The following is a 13,617-nucleotide window of genomic DNA, read 5'->3' as shown; positions in this document are numbered from 1 at the left end:
GAATTTGAAATTTGAGTTCAATTTTTGATAATTCCAAAAGTTGGACTTTTTCGAATAAAACGTCTCTAAATTAATCCAATTACTTCAATAATCCAAATAAACTTAATCAAAACAAACTAAATTTGATATGTAAATACTAAGTTTAAGTATGTATTTATGTCATGTCACGTTTGTTTTTCATTAATTTTTTTTGAATTATACTTAGGTATAGAAGATTTTTTGAAGTAATTACAGTAATTTATGACTAACGTAAATACTTGAACTTTGGCACTTCAATTAATTTATATTCAAAAATTAACTTATACATCTAAACACATATTGTGAAGCTCCTGTTTTTCTGATTTTTTTTGAGTGTATTATAACAAAGTCTTTATTATCAAATGTGATTTATGTCTGTTTGTTTTGTTTTTTTTTATAAACATTTTAAATGCAACTTATATCTCTCCGTATAATAATGACAGCTTCCGTAAATTTAGCACTTTAAGTTCGATTGATTGGTCCAGAGAGCTCCACAAATTTTTGGTTGTACTTGACGTGTTTTCTAACCGCAACATTTGACACGTGGCTTTCTTTAAAGAACAACAAGCAAAGTTAAGTAATTAAATACTAAAGCAAAGCAGAAGAAAAATGGAATATTAAAACACAAAAAACAAGAATATTAAGTAAAAATGTCACGCGACCAAAAAGTGTGGGCATTTTGAACATAATTTATGTGCAAACAAAGCGTTGACTTAAAGTTAGGACTTTTTTTTGTACACTTGATACCCCTCAATCAAGGAGTATATAAAGGACAACATAATGCGGGCTCTTGTCACTAATTTAAACCCTTTTGTCTTGGTGTAGGGTATGCATTAGTTTGGAGTCCTGAATTTTGCTGTAAGATTTTTGCTGTTTTGACTTGTTTGTGCTGTAGACGAGGCATAAAATGTGCCTTGAAAGTGCGAGACACAGTGAAAGAAACGGGTGGGGTGGGTGTATTGGATTGTCGGGGAGCAGGAAGCAAGTAATCAACAAACAAGCAAAGCACGTCGACGCGTTGGGGGAATAGGCAAAAAGCTAAAAGAGCAAAGGCAAAGGCAAAGAGCAAAAAAGAAAAGTAACAGAGGCAAGAGATGCGACATAAATCTACTTTGCATATGAAGATGAATATGCAGTGCGATTTGAGTTATGTTCAGCACGTTACGCATACGCCATGTTGTCAGACATATTGCTACAAAGTGGGCCAGTTCATCCACAAGCCAAGCACCCACATCATACACGCACACACACACACACACTCACACACTAAACTTTTACCCACTCGTTACTTTAAAGACAACTTGAATGCTGTTACGTGTGTGTGTGTGAGTGTTTGTTTGTGAGCATATAGAAACTTCAAGTTTTCTAGGCAATAAAATACATCAAACATGAAATTCCGTATGAAAATGGGATTAAAATGTAATCAATTGATTTGAATCGAACCGAAAAACAAACACCAAACGGTAGAACTTTTTTCTTCCGGTTTGCAAAAAGAAGGGTAGTAGGAATATGGAAATAAAAATGTGAGGTTTCTTATACATAATCGACTAAGAGATGCTCTGTATTAATATTTGACCTTACTTCACTTATCCTTCAGATTTTCTAACTTATTATGAAGACCAGACTCAGATTTTATATAAGTTAGCTAAAGGAAATTTCCATTTAAGCTTGGTATAAGTTCTAAAAGGATGAAGCCCTTTTAACTAAATTTATATAGTAGCTAATATGCCCTACAATCTGTCTCGTATAGAGGGCATTAAAACATCAAAAGCTTTTTTCTACTCGCCCTGCGGGTTTCTCGTGTATGTAAAATATTTTTTCTGTTCTTTCGTTCTTTCACTCTTTTTCTGTTAACTGGAAAATTCTTTTTCTAGTGCAGTATTATAATATAAGATAAATGTTGTGGCAACGCTTACAAAAAAAGAAAAGGTTACATTTTCACAACTTCCTCTGAAACGGAAGAAGAAAAGAAGGGAGAACTAAATAAAATATGCAAAAGCATGAAGTAAATTTAACATTTTATTAATGGGCAATGGAAAAGGAAATCGTTAAAATTTAAACTGAAATCGAGGAGAAACATTTTAAATAAATATGATATTCCAAAAAAATAGGACTTAATTTTCCATTGTGTTTAAAGTTTATTGAACTAAATGTTAACTCACTTAGCTCACATTTTGGTTTAGATCCTTGAATTTTTTCAATTATCTAAACTTAACTTTAATTGAGTTTTCTAATATGTATCGCTTCATATAACTTAATTTCCTCAATATTAACTTAATCATACCGCATTAGCCAGTCGACTAAATCTAATCTAGAAAAGCAAAATAAATCCATGTGAAAAATGCCTTAACAATCATTTTCATTTTATTTGCAAGATATTTACATATGAATGAACTCGTGTATGGCCATAAAACACATCAATAACATAATTTATTATTAATTTTCTATGAGCTTCTTGTTCGCTTTTTGCAAATTTCCAGGAAATTTGTGGCAAATATGTGGGTATCCTGACCCTTTTCAAGAAGATGACTTTGCAATAGAATTTTATGTATATTTTTATGCGCCTTCAGACGTTTGCGAAAAATGTGAGAAATATTTTGTTGTTTTAATTTCTATCAATTATGCATTTTTGTGGTAATGTTTATCAAGTGGTTTGCTGTATTTGCTGATTGTTTTAATGTAAGATAAAGAATCGGAATTTGTTTTTTTTTTCTTCACAAACGTCACAAGTATTTACAATTACGATTATTGTAGTCGATTGGTTTGGTTTATGATTTTTTTAAATTAATATATAGAATCTTATGCAAAGCAAAAGATATTACATACTTTGACTTCCTTTGAAAGGTTAACATCTTTTTCTGCATTCTAAAACGCCTTTGGGGTGGGGCAGACGGCTGAGCATCTGCAGCTCGGCTTTCTAGGGGAAAAACTCGTAAATCTTTTCTACTTTGTTTTTTATGCGCTTTATTTTAACATTCTATGTATGTTGATTTTACATTTTCCCTTTTTTTTATTTGGTTTATCGACTTGTTTTTCAATCTGTTAAATCGCATAAACACGGCCAACGTAACGCCCCTTTGGGCGGGGCAAAGTAACGTAAAGGATGTACAATTTTTTTGTTTGCGTTATCAATACCCTTTAAGAGGGCATATTAGATTGGAATTAAACGTTTTAAGTGTTGGATTAAAATCTGCTTTGTAGTTTTTTATAAAAGCATTTAAATCAGATGTAGGTAGGAATTAAAACTCTAAGTACATAGAGAGTAAACTATTTTGATTGGCTGCCAATCCAGTATATATATGAATGGAAAAAATTCTGAAAAGTTGTGTAGATTTGAAAAAGACAAACAAAAAATAGCAAGGGTATGGAAAAACAAGAGCATGGTGAATTTGGCCTTTGGCAATTTTTTATTTTGTACTTGATTCAGCTTTCTCGTCTCGTCAGATATGCATCGATGCACTTTTGCACCATGCAACAATATGTGGCATTATTAACGCCTGCCGTGCACCTAACCACCCCATCTGATGTTCGCCTCACCAAACAAAAGCCACAATAACAAAAAACAGCTGCAGCAGCAGCATAAACTATATTATACACCTATATAGTGGCAACATTTATATGGCCGACGGGTTCGGGTTAACCAAATTAAAGCTGTCACAGTTGCTCGCTCTCTCTCTGACCCCCTCTGTACCTCTCTGTCTCTCTCTGCGTGTTTCGCCTTTTTATTTTTTTAAATTAAGTTGTCACGGCCGGTAATCACAGCCAAATGGGCGGGCAGAGGTAACTCGGCAGCAGCAACAACAACAACAACAACAACAACAACAACACAATGACATTATCTGACGCTTTTCTTGTTGCTGTTGTTCTGTCAACGAAACCATAATTAAAAAAAGGGAAGAAGAAAACTGCTTGAAAGTATGCAATGCATTGCAATGCGTGCTGGCTCTTTGTTTGCATTCTGTGAGAGTGTGTGTGTTCGTGTGAGTGTGCGTTGCAGTGAACACTTTCTGTAAAGGGATGCCAAAATACATGTACACATATAATAAGAAACGAGTTGAATAATGTAATTTCAATAAATTTATAACCTGTAAATCAGAGAGTTTATCACTTAGACACTTAACAAAAACGTTAGATTAAACTGTGTAACATAATTTCTAAAATTGTAAGACATTTTTCTAAAGCCTACACGTTTTGAAGATATTTTTGAACTAAGAAACACTTTTCACAATAAATGTTTAAAGAGGTTTACGAAAATTACATAACTCCAAAATTATAAAATCAATGTGGGGTACTTTTTTATTCAAATTATTATTCCAATTAAATTAAATTTTTATATAACTATATTTAAAACTGCAGAAAACAAATCTAAATAGTTAATTTATCATTTTAAAAATCTATCTTGGCGAAGTATTTTATTTTTCAAAAACATTATAATTATAAATATGATACACTCGTATACGAATGTTATCGCAAAGTACAATAAGGACACTTTCCTAAATTTCACTTCATAACACTCGACACGGATTTCGTGTACCACTCATCCTAAAAACCTTTCGAGAATGAGAGACAATGAAATAAAATGAGCGAAGGTTTCTCAAAAGCATAAATTGAGCAGACCAAGAACTAGATTTTTTTGAACATATAAAAAAGTTTTCAAACATTTTGGATAGAAAAAGGCAAACATTGCTTATATACAATTTTTAGGTTACAAGACTTCCAAGATTTATAAATTTGATGCAAATAATGCTTAAAGCGGCGAGGTCTCCCAATAGATCATAGATCTACATACTGCCTATTAGTTGATAGCGCAGGATTCTCCTAGGATCATGTTGGCAGGGCCAAATTCATTAAGAATTTCTATCAAATTTTCTTAACTTGCAAATATTTCTTTAAAATTTAGAAAAAAGATTTAATGAGTTTTAACTTGTAGGTTGAAATTTAATTTATACTTCTAACGCATAACAAGATTTGTAAAAAATTATTTATTAATAATTATGAGTATCCCAAGCAGAAATTAAATTACTTATTGTCATTTCCCATTATTTTAAATTGTAAATTATGACTAGTCGATGTTGTCCTTTGTAAATATTTAATTAATGGATTCAAATAGCATTTACACAGCAAGAGTAATATGTCCTTTCGGGCAACACAAAGTAATCGAACAATATGCCACCTGCAAGGACACAATACACATGTGAAATAGTCCATTGACAACTGGAATCCCGCTGTTAGTAGTCACTCAAGTTATGTCAAAGGCTGCCTTCGAGCTCTGATATCCCGTTGCTCGAATGCTTTAATTTGCTGCACAAAGATTAAGGAAAAGTGCCTGCAAATTAACTTCAAGTCACAATGTTCAGGTGACAAACGCTAAATCATGGTCATCCTGTGAGAATTGTATTATTCTAGCGGTTATTTTGGTCCTTCGAAAAAGTACACACGCTGCAGCGCATCGCTGGTCCACGTGGATGCATGTGTCGAGTTCTGCAAACAATTTTCACGGAATTTGTATGCAATTCACGTGTTTTTACTTTTCATTGCATACTTTTTGGCTTTTTGTTGGCTGGCTGCTGTTGTTGTTATTGTTGTCGTTGTTGTCAGCCGTGACTTGCGTCTCTTGTAAAATTTATTGTTATTAAATTGTTTATAGTTTTTTAATTTCATTTTGACATCGCTGTGGCGGTGGTTGGTCACACTTCGGCTACGACTCCCCCAGGTCGACTCTGTGGCGTGGTGCCACCAAGGCCACAAAATAAAATTCTTTGTGTGCTCCATTTATTTTTTGTACCACACAGATTCGTGGTTTATTCTATTTTTCCACTTTGTTGGCATCTTAAAGCTTGTTAATGGCCTTTCAATGGTCGCTAATACACCAGAAAATAAATGGAAGCTTGAATTTGCACAAATAATATGGAAATTTACGTTGCAAAGAGTTGAAAAAAAAACTGTACAATATATTTGGGCATTCAAGCTAATCCTTTGCCAGCAGTCATGGGTTATACAATCGAGAGATTAGTTCACCTCCATTCAAAAATCAAGCTACAAAAACGAGAGGGGGAAAACTAAACCGCTTTTGGCTGGCATATCCATGGCATGTGTCAACCAAAACAACCCAAAAAAAAGTCTTCCCTTTTGTAACTGTCGTTTCTTTCTATAGAAACGCAGCCATGTGATCGCTTTATGCTGCCTGAGTTGGGTTTTTTGGGGGCAGGGGTTGCCGGAAATCGCCGCGGGTCTCTCGTTAAACTTTGAAAAGTCACAAAAATAATAGTTTTGCAACGATTGCAACACGTTGCATGCCACCAGTTTTCACTCACTCTCTTTCACTCTCACACTATATATATATATAAGGCATTTTAGCAATTGCCACGTGATGCTTTGCTTTTAGAGGATGAACAGTTTTACACTCGGCTTACACTGCGTATGCGTGATGTTTCGTTCCTGGCCGTTTTTGCAAAACAAAAAATTTTGTTTTTAAAATGCCTGAAGCGTTTTAGTTGAAGTTATTTCAAAGAAAATTCATTCCATTTTCTTAAATTTTTCAACTAACAGAAAAAGAACTGCACAGAAAACTATTTTCATTAAAGTACGTAGTTTTTTCAAGTGATAGAAGCAAAGTGAACCTGCTTCTCTACAGATCGTTTTTCAGTGCTCTTTATGCTGATGTTTTTCTATAACATTAAATATATGGCTTATAAAGCTTATACAAAAAAAATAAAGTTGATTGATTTCCTCGACAAATAAAAAAAGTCCTCAAAAAATATTTTTTTTTTGACAAAGAAGAATCAAAAAAAGGAAGTTCTCTAAAAATGATCTGATATGTACTAAACAATCTGCATTGCAAGCAATCAAAAAAGTTGACTGACTTACTTTTTAATGAGTGAATAAGTTCATTTAATCAGCCAGTCAGTTGTTAACTCACTCACTAAAGGGAGTAGTTCATTCACAAGATATGCATAATTACAATTTACTGAAAAGACTTCTTTTTCATTGAAGAAGAAATCGAAATTTAAGCTTTTAAATGTCAATTCTAGGTTTAGTGGTATTGAATATAAAATTTTAACAAAAGATTTACTAACAGTTCCGATGTAAATCGCTTTCTCGTGCTTCTCTCTTGTCATTTTTGATAGTATCAAGTATTACTCAAAAGAAAGTAAAATATGAAAAGATATTTTTTTCCTTCTAAAAGGATAGTTAAGAGATGTATTGCCAATATTATTATGTGATGGGTTATAACCTGTTTCTATTATATTATTAGCGATATATTGTTCTCAAGTCTTGTTTGATTACTATATGAGGTTATTATAGAAAGATAAGATCAAGAATTAAAAAAGTATAAAGATCTACATCAAAAAATAATAAGTAGTAGATACTTGATATTAAATTAATATCAAATGTTCTTATAATACTGATAACTCCCCTAAAAAATTATCAAGTACCCGCTACTGATCACTCAAGGGGGTCACAACCAAGTTCTAAGCCACTTTATACAAAAATGAAACATGTATACTTCTTTTTATTCTTTGTAGTGAATTTAATAAAACTTTCTTTATATTCTCGACAAGAGTCAATTATTTTAATTGCAAATATTTACATACATATAACTAAAAAAAAAACACAACCAAACTTACATTTTGCACAAGAAAACTTTGTCCTTGACCAGAGAGACTGGAACTCAAACATCAAAGTGTTTAATTAAAACATCATAAGCAAAAACCAAGAAAACTAAAACAAAAAAAAACTAAATAAACTTGTCTGCCATGCTCATAATTCCTAGCCACAGACGAAGGACCAGGAACATAGGGGAAAGAGGCTATGTATTTTTGGCTCAAAGAATTTCAAGTTCTTTTATTGAATTTCGTGCGGAAAATGGCAAAAAATTTGTAGAAATGAGGCGACCAAAAATAAGCCACAGGCCATGTGACTCTCATAAAAACCTGATGTGAATGAATGCAGAGCGGCTAAAGGGAATGGACTGACGGCAGGAACTCTTGGTTACTGCTGCAGCTGCCACAATTGCAACAAAAAAACAACAACACAGTCGAGACACACAAGCAAGCCAAGCCACAACCAAGTTGACCAAGGAGCGCAACCCAGGAGAGCACGTGCCAGGTCACAGTCGGAGCAACATCAGCATCAGAGTTTTGTGGTGCAAAGTGGAGGCCAAGGGCTGCACTCTTGAAGCACTTGACCAAAGCCCTCTGACTTACATTTCGGGTGATAAACACAACAAATTTGAGCCATTCTGAAGCCAATATTGCTCAAGGTGTTTGTCGAGTTATTCTCAAGAAGCTATTCCGACTATATTGACTGAATGGAATTTAATTTCTGGAAAGCAATCAACATCACTTACTTGCTTCTCGTGAATTTCGATGTTCAAAGATAGAAAATCAGAGTATGTATTAAATTAAATGTGTAAGGTGTAATAAGTCGAAGAGTTTGCTTTTTGCGTATGCATTTGCTTGAGTAAAAATTTGTTCTTTTACATTAAAAGTGCAAATTATTTAAAATAAATTTCACTCACAGGTTTTTAACATGAAATAATTTCATTTTCATTTTATACTCAGACCCAACTTGGATTTCATTCATGTCATTTGCAGATATTTAAGTTAATAGCAGTCAAGTCACTAGTCACTAAACAATTAGTGGGAGGTGAACTCTTGGGGGATAGTAAACTTTTCCTTCAGTGTCACGTTCAGTGTCAAATGTCAAACTTGTCAAATCATTATAATGTAACATTCTCCAGAGACATTTCCTGAATTTTAAATGTGTAATGAATAAAGCGCAGATTCTGAATATATGCAAGCGGTTTAAGGAGTTGTAAGACCATATTTTAATTCTAAGAAATGTAGGATATAAATAAAATGTTTAAGTTGGGCATACCTACTTTCAACTTAAATACAAAACTAGTCTAAGAATTCCATTATTGTTTTAATATTTTGAGTTTATGTGCTAACTAAGAAAAACGGACTTTTTTTTTATCAATTTAAAGCTCTAAAAAAATTATTCCTCCAATTTTCAATACGCGAAATTCTAGTTCCAACTTTAAATTCCGCTGTAGACTTATGTTTTTTGTATAAGTATAAAATTCCAATTTAGTACATTAGATTATACCTAATGCAAGATTTGAATAGATGAGTATTAACTGATATATGCAAATGCAATAGTGCATTAAAATTGTTTACAAATAATAGTTTATATTAGAATTCTAAATTACATTGACCAATAGAGATAAAGACAAAACAAACGCTGATTAAATATAGTTTAATATAATTTAATTCTGTACATAAAAAACCTTCAAATGATGTTTTATTGGTTTAAGAAAAAACGTCAACTTTTCCTTTATGAAAGTTACTTTTACCCGGAAAGGAACAACAGTTTTTTGTTTGTCAGAATTTTATTTATTCTTAAAACTTTTGTACTTGTGTTATGGCAACAGTTGGTGCCACATACACCAAAAAAAGAACTGAAGGGACTAAAGTTAAAAATAAATCTGCAATTGGGAGAAATAATAAAAGTATAAAAAAGTTAACTTCAAGTAACAGCTGGAAGTTTTGTAAAGGTTGTGTTGAAATTTTTGGTATGAGTTTCGCGAGATGAAGAAATTTAATTCTCAATTTATTTTTTGGTTTGTCTTACATGGGTGATTTAAGAATTAAGAAAGTTATTTTTTGTTTATCACATTACACTAATTACGGCTCAAGAATTTGGGAATTTTTCGACTCAAACTTTAATTGTTAAATGATTATTTCTATATCAACAAATTAAAAATTCCAACGAAAAACGGTCTGATAGATAGAGGATTAAAAATGACCTGTAAAATTGATTTGTTTCTAAATTTTTGTCGACTTTCATGGTTATTTTTTAAGTTAGCACTAACATAGTTCATGATTTTTGTACAATTTGTCAGCCTAATTTTTAATTTCCTACTAAAATTAAATTAAATTAAATTAAATTTGTGAAAAGTAATTTCATGATGGGATAATTTTTCAATTGTTTCTTCAAACTCAGTGAACTATCAGTGAATGGGAAAACTCTTATTCACCTGCAACATTTCCTTTTCGTTTCTGCCTCGTTCCTACTTTCTGGTTGTTCTCTTTCTTTTTCATATTTTCCTTGAACTGTTTATTAACTAAATAAGTCACCAAACATGCAGGAAGTCAGCGACAGTTCGAAGATTTTGACAAGGCAAAAAATTTAAATGGTAAACCTAAAAATTAACTAAAATAATATTTGTGTTTGTTAAGTTTTTGATCCCAAATATTTAAATTTTCAAAGGTTAAATTTACTTCAGCCGATGTCCAAAAACAAATGTCCATTATGCCGGAAAATATAAACTTTTTCGCCTTAGTAGGTACAAAATTCAAAGTGCGGTTTATATTTTCAATAAAAAAGTCCTCCTAAAGTTATTTAAAGCATAAGAAAAAAATGTATTTTGCCTCAACAAATTTGTCTTGTAAAAGTTTGCACATTTTTTGTTTGTGCCTTTTGATGTTTTCTTTCTTTTTTATTTTTTTGGTCCACTTCACACATCCATAAATCCCAAAGGGCGGCCAGTCGTTGAAGAAGAAACCAAAAACAACAACAACAACACACACGACTGGCCAACAAATGTGATTCTCTGGCTCATCCATTCTAAAGCGTGTCAAACTTTTGGCCAACACTGTCAGTTGTTCAAATCCACAGAGCATTGAGTGGCAAAGACCGGGTTCTTATATAAATTTGTTGCTTTTCTCTATTTTCAATATTTTGTTAGACATATATTTATTAAGGTTCGGCTGAAATTCACATTGAAATCAATAACAATACCAATCATTTTTTTTTCATTTCCATAAGGAATTTAAGATATTGAATTAAACTAAAAGGAATTTGTATTCATTTTAATTATGCATTTCACAAATAAATCTAAAAATAATTACCCTTAGGTTGGCACTGAATAAATTCAGTTGGTACTGACCAACCGCAATCTAAAGAATGTTGCATTCCAGTAGGGTAAATTTACTCTAATTTAGGGTATATTACATTTTATATCATCATAGTTTTAATGATGGCAATTAAGTGCTTAAGTAGTTAGATAAAATATTAGAGGGTCCTGATCCTCATCCTTTATTTGATCTGGTTTATTCATATCATTTATAGCTTTTTGTCGCTCAAACATGAATACTTAAACTAACATCCTAATTAAAAGTAAGGGCATTTAGAGTGCGACCTACTAATGTTAAATTTGCTCTCAATTTTTATTTGTTTTTGGTTTGTATTTATGGTATTATGTTGTTATTTATTTATGAGTCCGACATTTGGTGAAATTATGCTGCAGCATATGAATATTGTATAGACATAAAAAGGCAGGGGAGTAGAAATGGAAAGAGAGAGGGAGAGTGAGAGAGATTCGAACCACGGAAAAATTGCAGCATAATAAATTCTAAATTGAACAAAGTTATAATAAATTGTTGAAATAACCATTCAAATTACTAAGTCAGCCGACCAAATGTCGAGTTAATTAAGATTCATACGTTAACATAAATAAATTGCAAGAACATTCCTTAATTTTATTATTTAAACAAAAAGAGATCAAAATCATATGTCTAACTCCTTTTTAATAATATATTAAATACAAGAATTTAGTCACTAAAAGGTTTAATTATTTATTCATTTATGTATAGAGGGCACTTTTTTCCTTGTCTTAACATTGTATAATATGTTAAAAACATAAAAATAAGTGCCTAAAGAATGTTTCCAAATCATTGAACAATTCTGTTGGATTTTTAAGATTTTCATTAACCTTTAACTGACAGAAATTTTGCCACAAGGCAACAACTTTAATCTCAATATTAAAGGAACAAAAGATTGTTTACCAAATATTGTGAGAAAATTCGTGAAGTGTTTTTATTGTTTTTCCGTGTTGCTGTGGTTAAGTTTTTGATGCCACTTAAATGGTTGGGATAAAGTTTTTGGCACAAGATACAGTCAGGCAGACAGACAGACAGACAGTTAAATGTAAGGACATCAGTACAGAAGGCTAAACAGCTGCGATGGCTTTACGCTAAATTTGTTGCGTCAAGGACGTCTTCGTTGGTCTGACTTCAACTCCGTCTTTATCTCTGTCTTTGTGTTCGTCTGCAACTCCGTTTGGCTTTAACTTTTATTACTTCTCATCATACGGTTTAAAGCATTGCCCGTAAAGTTTAACGGCTCGGCAGATTTTCTTACTTTTTACGCTTACTCAGAGGGAATTGAAATTGGTAACGGAATCGAAATCATTTTCATTGCCTAACATTGGTTTTAACGGCTTTGCCCTTGGATTTGAAGCCTTAACGAAACAAGATATTTATAAATTCAAATCACAAAACTTCTCATACTCTTCAAAAGACTCCCACTGACCACACTCACACACACACACACACCCACACACACTCACACTTGGTTGGCAATGGCGGCTGGCACAGGAAACGGAAGTCACACAAGGCTTTTATAAACTTTTCGATTGACTATGAAATGAAAATTCTCAGAAAAGTTAAACACTAAACTGATGGCAAATTTTCAGAGTTAATGTTTGATGTTCTTACAATATCTACAAAAGTAATTGAAGAATTCTTTAATTTTCTAATAAATCTACAAATTCCTTCTTTCATAAGAGATATTTGACCTTTGATTCAAGTCAACTAAATAAGTGGGACTAATGCTGGGTACATCGAAATTAAGTCCTGAATTTTTAATGCCATTCACTACACATGTGTTTTTTTTTCAAATTAATCTCAATGCATTTAAGAAGTTTGTTTAATATTTATAATTTACTCTTTCTCCTCTAATCCCCATTTAATTTTACTCACTCTATCGCGATTTATGCATATGAAAAGTGTAAACTAAAATGATTGCTTGGAGCTTATAATTTATTCATGCCTCACCGTATGGAATCTTAATAGCATTGTGCCACGCACTTCAAACCAAACAAGACAAAATCTTATACACGTATATCCGGATGCACATTTTGCTGTTGATGGAATCTTTTGGGAATTCTGCGGTTACTGAACAATGAACTTCACTGGCAACTAAGCGACTAGGCACCAGCCATAGTCATCTAAACCATTCATCTCATTTTGCCCTATTCATTCGTTCATTCGTTCATTCATTCACTCATTCATTTACACCAACATGCGTCCCCACAGTCAGTGTAGTGTCAGTCACTCGATCTTGGTACTCGAGAAGTGTATATGGGGAAATCATATCAAAGGATGATTTCTATGGCTTACTCATGGGGGAATGTCAGCCAGCCTGAGATGAGCCTGTATTGGAGGGAAAATGAGCAAATTTTGTGCATGGTTGGAAAACCCAAGTGTGAGTATATATGTATGTATATGTTACATGTGTAAAGCTTTCAGCGTAAATGCATTATATAGCTACGCAACCGTAATAGGCAAGCTTAGATTAAGTGGAGAGCAAGAAGTGCATTAGCATTAAAGTTTAGCTGAAACTGAACACTAATTAAAAAGCTAGGTACTCAAAATGCAGGAATTTCAAATGAAATTTCATGTTTATAATTGAATCTAATATAATTACAAAATTAACGGCTAATGAATTGGATTTTCAAACTGTATGAAATTT

This window comes from Drosophila willistoni (genome assembly GCF_018902025.1).
Source record: "Drosophila willistoni isolate 14030-0811.24 chromosome 2R unlocalized genomic scaffold, UCI_dwil_1.1 Seg167, whole genome shotgun sequence".
Taxonomy (NCBI): domain Eukaryota; kingdom Metazoa; phylum Arthropoda; class Insecta; order Diptera; family Drosophilidae; genus Drosophila; species Drosophila willistoni.
Note: the sequence above shows the minus strand (reverse complement) of the source record.